Source organism: Acipenser ruthenus, unplaced genomic scaffold, assembly GCF_902713425.1.
Source record: "Acipenser ruthenus unplaced genomic scaffold, fAciRut3.2 maternal haplotype, whole genome shotgun sequence".
NCBI classification, from domain to species: Eukaryota; Metazoa; Chordata; class Actinopteri; order Acipenseriformes; family Acipenseridae; genus Acipenser; species Acipenser ruthenus.
The window spans coordinates 14,722-23,265 of record NW_026707630.1 but is presented as its reverse complement, the minus strand read 5'-3'; the positions used below and the strand labels follow the sequence as shown (position 1 = coordinate 23,265).

Below are 8,544 nucleotides of genomic sequence, written 5' to 3'. Positions count from 1 at the left end.
CCTCCACACATTTCAATTGTAAAATGTAATGCCTGCAGCACTTGATATTCCCAGGTGGTCTCCCATCCAAGTACTAACCAAGCCCAACATTGCTTAGCTTCTGAGATCAGACGAGATCAGCTTATTCAAGGTGGTGTGGCCGCAGGCGATTGCATTTCTGCTTTCATGACTTTTAGTGAGCTGGGGGTGATTCCTCCAAAATTTCCTTTTGTCCTCCACACATTTCAATTGTAAAATGTAATGCCTGCAGCACTTGATATTCCCAGGTGGTCTCCCATCCAAGTACTAACCAAGCCCAACATTGCTTAGCTTCTGAGATCAGACGAGATCAGGCTTATTCAAGGTGGTGTGGCCGCAGGCGATTGCATTTCTGCTTTCATGACTTTTATGTTTAGTGAGCTGGGGGTGATTCCTCCAAAATTTCCTTTTGTCCTCCACACATTTCAATTGTAAAATGTAATGCCTGCAGCACTTGATATTCCCAGGTGGTCTCCCATCCAAGTACTAACCAAGCCCAACATTGCTTAGCTTCTGAGATCAGACGAGATCAGGCTTATTCAAGGTGGTGTGGCCGCAGGCGATTGCATTTCTGCTTTCATGACTTTTATGTTTAGTGAGCTGGGGGGTGATTCCTCCAAAATTTCCTTTTGTCCTCCACACATTTCAATTGTAAAATGTAATGCCTGCAGCACTTGATATTCCCAGGTGGTCTCCCATCCAAGTACTAACCAAGCCCAACATTGCTTAGCTTCTGAGATCAGACGAGATCAGGCTTATTCAAGGTGGTGTGGCCGCAGGCGATTGCATTTCTGCTTTCATGACTTTTATGTTTAGTGAGCTGGGGGGTGATTCCTCCAAAATTTCCTTTTGTCCTCCACACATTTCAATTGTAAAATGTAATGCCTGCAGCACTTGATATTCCCAGGTGGTCTCCCATCCAAGTACTAACCAAGCCCAACATTGCTTAGCTTCTGAGATCAGACGAGATCAGGCTTATTCAAGGTGGTGTGGCCGCAGGCGATTGCATTTCTGCTTTCATGACTTTTATGTTTAGTGAGCTGGGGGTGATTCCTCCAAAATTTCCTTTTGTCCTCCACACATTTCAATTGTAAAATGTAATGCCTGCAGCACTTGATATTCCCAGGTGGTCTCCCATCCAAGTACTAACCAAGCCCAACATTGCTTAGCTTCTGAGATCAGACGAGATCAGGCTTATTCAAGGTGGTGTGGCCGCAGGCGATTGCATTTCTGCTTTCATGACTTTTATGTTTAGTGAGCTGGGGGTGATTCCTCCAAAATTTCCTTTTGTCCTCCACACATTTCAATTGTAAAATGTAATGCCTGCAGCACTTGATATTCCCAGGTGGTCTCCCATCCAAGTACTAACCAAGCCCAACATTGCTTAGCTTCTGAGATCAGACGAGATCAGGCTTATTCAAGGTGGTGTGGCCGCAGGCGATTGCATTTCTGCTTTCATGACTTTTATGTTTAGTGAGCTGGGGGTGATTCCTCCAAAATTTCCTTTTGTCCTCCACACATTTCAATTGTAAAATGTAATGCCTGCAGCACTTGATATTCCCAGGTGGTCTCCCATCCAAGTACTAACCAAGCCCAACATTGCTTAGCTTCTGAGATCAGACGAGATCAGGCTTATTCAAGGTGGTGTGGCCGCAGGCGATTGCATTTCTGCTTTCATGACTTTTATGTTTAGTGAGCTGGGGGTGATTCCTCCAAAATTTCCTTTTGTCCTCCACACATTTCAATTGTAAAATGTAATGCCTGCAGCACTTGATATTCCCAGGTGGTCTCCCATCCAAGTACTAACCAAGCCCAACATTGCTTAGCTTCTGAGATCAGACGAGATCAGGCTTATTCAAGGTGGTGTGGCCGCAGGCGATTGCATTTCTGCTTTCATGACTTTTATGTTTAGTGAGCTGGGGGTGATTCCTCCAAAATTTCCTTTTGTCCTCCACACATTTCAATTGTAAAATGTAATGCCTGCAGCACTTGATATTCCCAGGTGGTCTCCCATCCAAGTACTAACCAAGCCCAACATTGCTTAGCTTCTGAGATCAGACGAGATCAGGCTTATTCAAGGTGGTGTGGCCGCAGGCGATTGCATTTCTGCTTTCATGACTTTTATGTTTAGTGAGCTGGGGTGATTCCTCCAAAATTTCCTTTTGTCCTCCACACATTTCAATTGTAAAATGTAATGCCTGCAGCACTTGATATTCCCAGGTGGTCTCCCATCCAAGTACTAACCAAGCCCAACATTGCTTAGCTTCTGAGATCAGACGAGATCAGGCTTATTCAAGGTGGTGTGGCCGCAGGCGATTGCATTTCTGCTTTCATGACTTTTATGTTTAGTGAGCTGGGGGTGATTCCTCCAAAATTTCCTTTTGTCCTCCACACATTTCAATTGTAAAATGTAATGCCTGCAGCACTTGATATTCCCAGGTGGTCTCCCATCCAAGTACTAACCAAGCCCAACATTGCTTAGCTTCTGAGATCAGACGAGATCAGGCTTATTCAAGGTGGTGTGGCCGCAGGCGATTGCATTTCTGCTTTCATGACTTTTATGTTTAGTGAGGCTGGGGGTGATTCCTCCAAAATTTCCTTTTGTCCTCCACACATTTCAATTGTAAAATGTAATGCCTGCAGCACTTGATATTCCCAGGTGGTCTCCCATCCAAGTACTAACCAAGCCCAACATTGCTTAGCTTCTGAGATCAGACGAGATCAGGCTTATTCAAGGTGGTGTGGCCGCAGGCGATTGCATTTCTGCTTTCATGACTTTTATGTTTAGTGAGCTGGGGGTGATTCCTCCAAAATTTCCTTTTGTCCTCCACACATTTCAATTGTAAAATGTAATGCCTGCAGCACTTGATATTCCCAGGTGGTCTCCCATCCAAGTACTAACCAAGCCCAACATTGCTTAGCTTCTGAGATCAGACGAGATCAGGCTTATTCAAGGGTGGTGTGGCCGCAGGCGATTGCATTTCTGCTTTCATGACTTTTATGTTTAGTGAGCTGGGGGTGATTCCTCCAAAATTTCCTTTTGTCCTCCACACATTTCAATTGTAAAAATGTAATGCCTGCAGCACTTGATATTCCCAGGTGGTCTCCCATCCAAGTACTAACCAAGCCCAACATTGCTTAGCTTCTGAGATCAGACGAGATCAGGCTTATTCAAGGTGGGTGTGGCCGCAGGCGATTGCATTTCTGCTTTCATGACTTTTATGTTTAGTGAGCTGGGGGTGATTCCTCCAAAATTTCCTTTTGTCCTCCACACATTTCAATTGTAAAATGTAATGCCTGCAGCACTTGATATTCCCAGGTGGTCTCCCATCCAAGTACTAACCAAGCCCAACATTGCTTAGCTTCTGAGATCAGACGAGATCAGGCTTATTCAAGGTGGTGTGGCCGCAGGCGATTGCATTTCTGCTTTCATGACTTTTATGTTTAGTGAGCTGGGGGTGATTCCTCCAAAATTTCCTTTTGTCCTCCACACATTTCAATTGTAAAATGTAATGCCTGCAGCACTTGATATTCCCAGGTGGTCTCCCATCCAAGTACTAACCAAGCCCAACATTGCTTAGCTTCTGAGATCAGACGAGATCAGGCTTATTCAAGGTGGTGTGGCCGCAGGCGATTGCATTTCTGCTTTCATGACTTTTATGTTTAGTGAGCTGGGGGTGATTCCTCCAAAATTTCCTTTTGTCCTCCACACATTTCAATTGTAAAATGTAATGCCTGCAGCACTTGATATTCCCAGGTGGTCTCCCATCCAAGTACTAACCAAGCCCAACATTGCTTAGCTTCTGAGATCAGACGAGATCAGGCTTATTCAAGGTGGTGTGGCCGCAGGCGATTGCATTTCTGCTTTCATGACTTTTATGTTTAGTGAGCTGGGGGTGATTCCTCCAAAATTTCCTTTTGTCCTCCACACATTTCAATTGTAAAATGTAATGCCTGCAGCACTTGATATTCCCAGGTGGTCTCCCATCCAAGTACTAACCAAGCCCAACATTGCTTAGCTTCTGAGATCAGACGAGATCAGGCTTATTCAAGGTGGTGTGGCCGCAGGCGATTGCATTTCTGCTTTCATGACTTTTATGTTTAGTGAGCTGGGGGTGATTCCTCCAAAATTTCCTTTTGTCCTCCACACATTTCAATTGTAAAATGTAATGCCTGCAGCACTTGATATTCCCAGGTGGTCTCCCATCCAAGTACTAACCAAGCCCAACATTGCTTAGCTTCTGAGATCAGACGAGATCAGGCTTATTCAAGGTGGTGTGGCCGCAGGCGATTGCATTTCTGCTTTCATGACTTTTATGTTTAGTGAGCTGGGGGTGATTCCTCCAAAATTTCCTTTTGTCCTCCACACATTTCAATTGTAAAATGTAATGCCTGCAGCACTTGATATTCCCAGGTGGTCTCCCATCCAAGTACTAACCAAGCCCAACATTGCTTAGCTTCTGAGATCAGACGAGATCAGGCTTATTCAAGGTGGTGTGGCCGCAGGCGATTGCATTTCTGCTTTCATGACTTTTATGTTTAGTGAGCTGGGGGTGATTCCTCCAAAATTTCCTTTTGTCCTCCACACATTTCAATTGTAAAATGTAATGCCTGCAGCACTTGATATTCCCAGGTGGTCTCCCATCCAAGTACTAACCAAGCCCAACATTGCTTAGCTTCTGAGATCAGACGAGATCAGGCTTATTCAAGGTGGTGTGGCCGCAGGCGATTGCATTTCTGCTTTCATGACTTTTATGTTTAGTGAGCTGGGGGTGATTCCTCCAAAATTTCCTTTTGTCCTCCACACATTTCAATTGTAAAATGTAATGCCTGCAGCACTTGATATTCCCAGGTGGTCTCCCATCCAAGTACTAACCAAGCCCAACATTGCTTAGCTTCTGAGATCAGACGAGATCAGGCTTATTCAAGGTGGTGTGGCCGCAGGCGATTGCATTTCTGCTTTCATGACTTTTATGTTTAGTGAGCTGGGGGTGATTCCTCCAAAATTTCCTTTTGTCCTCCACACATTTCAATTGTAAAATGTAATGCCTGCAGCACTTGATATTCCCAGGTGGTCTCCCATCCAAGTACTAACCAAGCCCAACATTGCTTAGCTTCTGAGATCAGACGAGATCAGGCTTATTCAAGGTGGTGTGGCCGCAGGCGATTGCATTTCTGCTTTCATGACTTTTATGTTTAGTGAGCTGGGGGTGATTCCTCCAAAATTTCCTTTTGTCCTCCACATTTCAATTGTAAAATGTAATGCCTGCAGCACTTGATATTCCCAGGTGGTCTCCCATCCAAGTACTAACCAAGCCCAACATTGCTTAGCTTCTGAGATCAGACGAGATCAGGCTTATTCAAGGTGGTGTGGCCGCAGGCGATTGCATTTCTGCTTTCATGACTTTTATGTTTAGTGAGCTGGGGGTGATTCCTCCAAAATTTCCTTTTGTCCTCCACACATTTCAATTGTAAAATGTAATGCCTGCAGCACTTGATATTCCCAGGTGGTCTCCCATCCAAGTACTAACCAAGCCCAACATTGCTTAGCTTCTGAGATCAGACGAGATCAGGCTTATTCAAGGTGGTGTGGCCGCAGGCGATTGCATTTCTGCTTTCATGACTTTTATGTTTAGTGAGCTGGGGGTGATTCCTCCAAAATTTCCTTTTGTCCTCCACACATTTCAATTGTAAAATGTAATGCCTGCAGCACTTGATATTCCCAGGTGGTCTCCCATCCAAGTACTAACCAAGCCCAACATTGCTTAGCTTCTGAGATCAGACGAGATCAGGCTTATTCAAGGTGGTGTGGCCGCAGGCGATTGCATTTCTGCTTTCATGACTTTTATGTTTAGTGAGCTGGGGGTGATTCCTCCAAAATTTCCTTTTGTCCTCCACACATTTCAATTGTAAAATGTAATGCCTGCAGCACTTGATATTCCCAGGTGGTCTCCCATCCAAGTACTAACCAAGCCCAACATTGCTTAGCTTCTGAGATCAGACGAGATCAGGCTTATTCAAGGTGGTGTGGCCGCAGGCGATTGCATTTCTGCTTTCATGACTTTTATGTTTAGTGAGCTGGGGGTGATTCCTCCAAAATTTCCTTTTGTCCTCCACACATTTCAATTGTAAAATGTAATGCCTGCAGCACTTGATATTCCCAGGTGGTCTCCCATCCAAGTACTAACCAAGCCCAACATTGCTTAGCTTCTGAGATCAGACGAGATCAGGCTTATTCAAGGTGGTGTGGCCGCAGGCGATTGCATTTCTGCTTTCATGACTTTTATGTTTAGTGAGCTGGGGGTGATTCCTCCAAAATTTCCTTTTGTCCTCCACACATTTCAATTGTAAAATGTAATGCCTGCAGCACTTGATATTCCCAGGTGGTCTCCCATCCAAGTACTAACCAAGCCCAACATTGCTTAGCTTCTGAGATCAGACGAGATCAGGCTTATTCAAGGTGGTGTGGCCGCAGGCGATTGCATTTCTGCTTTCATGACTTTTATGTTTAGTGAGCTGGGGGTGATTCCTCCAAAATTTCCTTTTGTCCTCCACACATTTCAATTGTAAAATGTAATGCCTGCAGCACTTGATATTCCCAGGTGGTCTCCCATCCAAGTACTAACCAAGCCCAACATTGCTTAGCTTCTGAGATCAGACGAGATCAGGCTTATTCAAGGTGGTGTGGCCGCAGGCGATTGCATTTCTGCTTTCATGACTTTTATGTTTAGTGAGCTGGGGGTGATTCCTCCAAAATTTCCTTTTGTCCTCCACACATTTCAATTGTAAAATGTAATGCCTGCAGCACTTGATATTCCCAGGTGGTCTCCCATCCAAGTACTAACCAAGCCCAACATTGCTTAGCTTCTGAGATCAGACGAGATCAGGCTTATTCAAGGTGGTGTGGCCGCAGGCGATTGCATTTCTGCTTTCATGACTTTTATGTTTAGTGAGCTGGGGGTGATTCCTCCAAAATTTCCTTTTGTCCTCCACACATTTCAATTGTAAAATGTAATGCCTGCAGCACTTGATATTCCCAGGTGGTCTCCCATCCAAGTACTAACCAAGCCCAACATTGCTTAGCTTCTGAGATCAGACGAGATCAGGCTTATTCAAGGTGGTGTGGCCGCAGGCGATTGCATTTCTGCTTTCATGACTTTTATGTTTAGTGAGCTGGGGGTGATTCCTCCAAAATTTCCTTTTGTCCTCCACACATTTCAATTGTAAAATGTAATGCCTGCAGCACTTGATATTCCCAGGTGGTCTCCCATCCAAGTACTAACCAAGCCCAACATTGCTTAGCTTCTGAGATCAGACGAGATCAGGCTTATTCAAGGTGGTGTGGCCGCAGGCGATTGCATTTCTGCTTTCATGACTTTTATGTTTAGTGAGCTGGGGGTGATTCCTCCAAAATTTCCTTTTGTCCTCCACACATTTCAATTGTAAAATGTAATGCCTGCAGCACTTGATATTCCCAGGTGGTCTCCCATCCAAGTACTAACCAAGCCCAACATTGCTTAGCTTCTGAGATCAGACGAGATCAGGCTTATTCAAGGTGGTGTGGCCGCAGGCGATTGCATTTCTGCTTTCATGACTTTTATGTTTAGTGAGCTGGGGGTGATTCCTCCAAAATTTCCTTTTGTCCTCCACACATTTCAATTGTAAAATGTAATGCCTGCAGCACTTGATATTCCCAGGTGGTCTCCCATCCAAGTACTAACCAAGCCCAACATTGCTTAGCTTCTGAGATCAGACGAGATCAGGCTTATTCAAGGTGGTGTGGCCGCAGGCGATTGCATTTCTGCTTTCATGACTTTTATGTTTAGTGAGCTGGGGGTGATTCCTCCAAAATTTCCTTTTGTCCTCCACACATTTCAATTGTAAAATGTAATGCCTGCAGCACTTGATATTCCCAGGTGGTCTCCCATCCAAGTACTAACCAAGCCCAACATTGCTTAGCTTCTGAGATCAGACGAGATCAGGCTTATTCAAGGTGGTGTGGCCGCAGGCGATTGCATTTCTGCTTTCATGACTTTTATGTTTAGTGAGCTGGGGGTGATTCCTCCAAAATTTCCTTTTGTCCTCCACACATTTCAATTGTAAAATGTAATGCCTGCAGCACTTGATATTCCCAGGTGGTCTCCCATCCAAGTACTAACCAAGCCCAACATTGCTTAGCTTCTGAGATCAGACGAGATCAGGCTTATTCAAGGTGGTGTGGCCGCAGGCGATTGCATTTCTGCTTTCATGACTTTTATGTTTAGTGAGCTGGGGGTGATTCCTCCAAAATTTCCTTTTGTCCTCCACACATTTCAATTGTAAAATGTAATGCCTGCAGCACTTGATATTCCCAGGTGGTCTCCCATCCAAGTACTAACCAAGCCCAACATTGCTTAGCTTCTGAGATCAGACGAGATCAGGCTTATTCAAGGTGGTGTGGCCGCAGGCGATTGCATTTCTGCTTTCATGACTTTTATGTTTAGTGAGCTGGGGGTGATTCCTCCAAAATTTCCTTTTGTCCTCCAC

General features: G+C 44.8%; 39 non-coding genes across 39 annotated transcripts; all 39 read right to left on the bottom strand.

Annotated features, from left to right (window-relative positions):
- Window positions 1-29: 29 nt before the first annotated feature.
- On the bottom strand, window positions 30-147 carry LOC131727905 (5S ribosomal RNA). The gene has a single exon (XR_009322383.1). It is a non-coding gene; the product is annotated as a 5S ribosomal RNA (ribosomal RNA).
- Window positions 148-241: 94 nt separating this feature from the next.
- On the bottom strand, window positions 242-360 carry LOC131727900 (5S ribosomal RNA). Its single transcript, XR_009322378.1, has one exon. It is a non-coding gene; the product is annotated as a 5S ribosomal RNA (ribosomal RNA).
- Window positions 361-460: 100 nt separating this feature from the next.
- Window positions 461-579, bottom strand: LOC131727899 (5S ribosomal RNA). Its single transcript, XR_009322377.1, has one exon. It is a non-coding gene; the product is annotated as a 5S ribosomal RNA (ribosomal RNA).
- Window positions 580-680: 101 nt separating this feature from the next.
- LOC131727898 (5S ribosomal RNA) lies at window positions 681-799 on the bottom strand. The gene has a single exon (XR_009322376.1). It is a non-coding gene; the product is annotated as a 5S ribosomal RNA (ribosomal RNA).
- Window positions 800-900: 101 nt separating this feature from the next.
- On the bottom strand, window positions 901-1,019 carry LOC131727897 (5S ribosomal RNA). The gene has a single exon (XR_009322375.1). It is a non-coding gene; the product is annotated as a 5S ribosomal RNA (ribosomal RNA).
- Window positions 1,020-1,119: 100 nt separating this feature from the next.
- On the bottom strand, window positions 1,120-1,238 carry LOC131727896 (5S ribosomal RNA). The gene has a single exon (XR_009322374.1). It is a non-coding gene; the product is annotated as a 5S ribosomal RNA (ribosomal RNA).
- A 100-nt stretch (window positions 1,239-1,338) lies between these two features.
- LOC131727894 (5S ribosomal RNA) lies at window positions 1,339-1,457 on the bottom strand. Its single transcript, XR_009322372.1, has one exon. It is a non-coding gene; the product is annotated as a 5S ribosomal RNA (ribosomal RNA).
- A 100-nt stretch (window positions 1,458-1,557) lies between these two features.
- On the bottom strand, window positions 1,558-1,676 carry LOC131727893 (5S ribosomal RNA). The gene has a single exon (XR_009322371.1). It is a non-coding gene; the product is annotated as a 5S ribosomal RNA (ribosomal RNA).
- Window positions 1,677-1,776: 100 nt separating this feature from the next.
- On the bottom strand, window positions 1,777-1,895 carry LOC131727892 (5S ribosomal RNA). Its single transcript, XR_009322370.1, has one exon. It is a non-coding gene; the product is annotated as a 5S ribosomal RNA (ribosomal RNA).
- A 100-nt stretch (window positions 1,896-1,995) lies between these two features.
- Window positions 1,996-2,114, bottom strand: LOC131727891 (5S ribosomal RNA). The gene has a single exon (XR_009322369.1). It is a non-coding gene; the product is annotated as a 5S ribosomal RNA (ribosomal RNA).
- A 99-nt stretch (window positions 2,115-2,213) lies between these two features.
- LOC131727890 (5S ribosomal RNA) lies at window positions 2,214-2,332 on the bottom strand. Its single transcript, XR_009322368.1, has one exon. It is a non-coding gene; the product is annotated as a 5S ribosomal RNA (ribosomal RNA).
- Window positions 2,333-2,432: 100 nt separating this feature from the next.
- On the bottom strand, window positions 2,433-2,551 carry LOC131727889 (5S ribosomal RNA). Its single transcript, XR_009322367.1, has one exon. It is a non-coding gene; the product is annotated as a 5S ribosomal RNA (ribosomal RNA).
- Window positions 2,552-2,652: 101 nt separating this feature from the next.
- Window positions 2,653-2,771, bottom strand: LOC131727888 (5S ribosomal RNA). The gene has a single exon (XR_009322366.1). It is a non-coding gene; the product is annotated as a 5S ribosomal RNA (ribosomal RNA).
- A 100-nt stretch (window positions 2,772-2,871) lies between these two features.
- On the bottom strand, window positions 2,872-2,991 carry LOC131727903 (5S ribosomal RNA). Its single transcript, XR_009322381.1, has one exon. It is a non-coding gene; the product is annotated as a 5S ribosomal RNA (ribosomal RNA).
- Window positions 2,992-3,092: 101 nt separating this feature from the next.
- On the bottom strand, window positions 3,093-3,212 carry LOC131727902 (5S ribosomal RNA). Its single transcript, XR_009322380.1, has one exon. It is a non-coding gene; the product is annotated as a 5S ribosomal RNA (ribosomal RNA).
- Window positions 3,213-3,312: 100 nt separating this feature from the next.
- Window positions 3,313-3,431, bottom strand: LOC131727887 (5S ribosomal RNA). The gene has a single exon (XR_009322365.1). It is a non-coding gene; the product is annotated as a 5S ribosomal RNA (ribosomal RNA).
- Window positions 3,432-3,531: 100 nt separating this feature from the next.
- Window positions 3,532-3,650, bottom strand: LOC131727886 (5S ribosomal RNA). The gene has a single exon (XR_009322364.1). It is a non-coding gene; the product is annotated as a 5S ribosomal RNA (ribosomal RNA).
- Window positions 3,651-3,750: 100 nt separating this feature from the next.
- On the bottom strand, window positions 3,751-3,869 carry LOC131727885 (5S ribosomal RNA). The gene has a single exon (XR_009322363.1). It is a non-coding gene; the product is annotated as a 5S ribosomal RNA (ribosomal RNA).
- Window positions 3,870-3,969: 100 nt separating this feature from the next.
- On the bottom strand, window positions 3,970-4,088 carry LOC131727883 (5S ribosomal RNA). Its single transcript, XR_009322361.1, has one exon. It is a non-coding gene; the product is annotated as a 5S ribosomal RNA (ribosomal RNA).
- A 100-nt stretch (window positions 4,089-4,188) lies between these two features.
- On the bottom strand, window positions 4,189-4,307 carry LOC131727882 (5S ribosomal RNA). The gene has a single exon (XR_009322360.1). It is a non-coding gene; the product is annotated as a 5S ribosomal RNA (ribosomal RNA).
- Window positions 4,308-4,407: 100 nt separating this feature from the next.
- LOC131727881 (5S ribosomal RNA) lies at window positions 4,408-4,526 on the bottom strand. Its single transcript, XR_009322359.1, has one exon. It is a non-coding gene; the product is annotated as a 5S ribosomal RNA (ribosomal RNA).
- Window positions 4,527-4,626: 100 nt separating this feature from the next.
- Window positions 4,627-4,745, bottom strand: LOC131727880 (5S ribosomal RNA). Its single transcript, XR_009322358.1, has one exon. It is a non-coding gene; the product is annotated as a 5S ribosomal RNA (ribosomal RNA).
- A 100-nt stretch (window positions 4,746-4,845) lies between these two features.
- Window positions 4,846-4,964, bottom strand: LOC131727879 (5S ribosomal RNA). The gene has a single exon (XR_009322357.1). It is a non-coding gene; the product is annotated as a 5S ribosomal RNA (ribosomal RNA).
- A 100-nt stretch (window positions 4,965-5,064) lies between these two features.
- On the bottom strand, window positions 5,065-5,183 carry LOC131727878 (5S ribosomal RNA). The gene has a single exon (XR_009322356.1). It is a non-coding gene; the product is annotated as a 5S ribosomal RNA (ribosomal RNA).
- Window positions 5,184-5,281: 98 nt separating this feature from the next.
- Window positions 5,282-5,400, bottom strand: LOC131727877 (5S ribosomal RNA). The gene has a single exon (XR_009322355.1). It is a non-coding gene; the product is annotated as a 5S ribosomal RNA (ribosomal RNA).
- A 100-nt stretch (window positions 5,401-5,500) lies between these two features.
- Window positions 5,501-5,619, bottom strand: LOC131727876 (5S ribosomal RNA). The gene has a single exon (XR_009322354.1). It is a non-coding gene; the product is annotated as a 5S ribosomal RNA (ribosomal RNA).
- Window positions 5,620-5,719: 100 nt separating this feature from the next.
- LOC131727875 (5S ribosomal RNA) lies at window positions 5,720-5,838 on the bottom strand. Its single transcript, XR_009322353.1, has one exon. It is a non-coding gene; the product is annotated as a 5S ribosomal RNA (ribosomal RNA).
- A 100-nt stretch (window positions 5,839-5,938) lies between these two features.
- LOC131727874 (5S ribosomal RNA) lies at window positions 5,939-6,057 on the bottom strand. The gene has a single exon (XR_009322352.1). It is a non-coding gene; the product is annotated as a 5S ribosomal RNA (ribosomal RNA).
- A 100-nt stretch (window positions 6,058-6,157) lies between these two features.
- LOC131727872 (5S ribosomal RNA) lies at window positions 6,158-6,276 on the bottom strand. The gene has a single exon (XR_009322350.1). It is a non-coding gene; the product is annotated as a 5S ribosomal RNA (ribosomal RNA).
- Window positions 6,277-6,376: 100 nt separating this feature from the next.
- Window positions 6,377-6,495, bottom strand: LOC131727871 (5S ribosomal RNA). The gene has a single exon (XR_009322349.1). It is a non-coding gene; the product is annotated as a 5S ribosomal RNA (ribosomal RNA).
- A 100-nt stretch (window positions 6,496-6,595) lies between these two features.
- On the bottom strand, window positions 6,596-6,714 carry LOC131727870 (5S ribosomal RNA). The gene has a single exon (XR_009322348.1). It is a non-coding gene; the product is annotated as a 5S ribosomal RNA (ribosomal RNA).
- A 100-nt stretch (window positions 6,715-6,814) lies between these two features.
- LOC131727869 (5S ribosomal RNA) lies at window positions 6,815-6,933 on the bottom strand. The gene has a single exon (XR_009322347.1). It is a non-coding gene; the product is annotated as a 5S ribosomal RNA (ribosomal RNA).
- A 100-nt stretch (window positions 6,934-7,033) lies between these two features.
- On the bottom strand, window positions 7,034-7,152 carry LOC131727868 (5S ribosomal RNA). The gene has a single exon (XR_009322346.1). It is a non-coding gene; the product is annotated as a 5S ribosomal RNA (ribosomal RNA).
- Window positions 7,153-7,252: 100 nt separating this feature from the next.
- On the bottom strand, window positions 7,253-7,371 carry LOC131727867 (5S ribosomal RNA). Its single transcript, XR_009322345.1, has one exon. It is a non-coding gene; the product is annotated as a 5S ribosomal RNA (ribosomal RNA).
- A 100-nt stretch (window positions 7,372-7,471) lies between these two features.
- On the bottom strand, window positions 7,472-7,590 carry LOC131727866 (5S ribosomal RNA). The gene has a single exon (XR_009322344.1). It is a non-coding gene; the product is annotated as a 5S ribosomal RNA (ribosomal RNA).
- Window positions 7,591-7,690: 100 nt separating this feature from the next.
- LOC131727865 (5S ribosomal RNA) lies at window positions 7,691-7,809 on the bottom strand. Its single transcript, XR_009322343.1, has one exon. It is a non-coding gene; the product is annotated as a 5S ribosomal RNA (ribosomal RNA).
- A 100-nt stretch (window positions 7,810-7,909) lies between these two features.
- Window positions 7,910-8,028, bottom strand: LOC131727864 (5S ribosomal RNA). Its single transcript, XR_009322342.1, has one exon. It is a non-coding gene; the product is annotated as a 5S ribosomal RNA (ribosomal RNA).
- A 100-nt stretch (window positions 8,029-8,128) lies between these two features.
- On the bottom strand, window positions 8,129-8,247 carry LOC131727863 (5S ribosomal RNA). The gene has a single exon (XR_009322341.1). It is a non-coding gene; the product is annotated as a 5S ribosomal RNA (ribosomal RNA).
- Window positions 8,248-8,347: 100 nt separating this feature from the next.
- LOC131727861 (5S ribosomal RNA) lies at window positions 8,348-8,466 on the bottom strand. Its single transcript, XR_009322339.1, has one exon. It is a non-coding gene; the product is annotated as a 5S ribosomal RNA (ribosomal RNA).
- Window positions 8,467-8,544: the final 78 nt, after the last annotated feature.